Here is a 389-nt window from a genome sequence, read left to right on the forward strand (position 1 = left end):
CAAGTGTAAGGGACAGGTACCTTTGTAAAGAAGACCTCCAGGTGCACCAATGAAAATGGAGCACAATGGAACAAGGTATCCGGTGCCTGAGGGAATTGGCTGTGCTGGAGATCATTTTCTCAGAAGACAAGAGATTTCCTAAGAGCCCAGATGGTGTCCAGTGCACATCACAGGTGTGGTTGAGATTCACACATCTTGGACCAGAGATATACTCCCATTACCTGGCAACGCTGCAATGGAGGGAAGGTGAGGACAGGGTGGGCATCTTGGTCAACAAACTGAGGATTTACGAGGACACTGTCACAGCCCCATTTCGCACCCACGTCTCATCCATGGAAACAAGGCTGGCTGAGCAAATCCGGAGCTTGATTGAAGAAGGCCATCAGAAA

Source organism: Corvus brachyrhynchos, unplaced genomic scaffold (genome assembly GCF_000691975.1).
Source record: "Corvus brachyrhynchos isolate BGI_N302 unplaced genomic scaffold, ASM69197v1 scaffold444, whole genome shotgun sequence".
Classification (NCBI taxonomy): Eukaryota; Metazoa; Chordata; class Aves; order Passeriformes; family Corvidae; genus Corvus; species Corvus brachyrhynchos.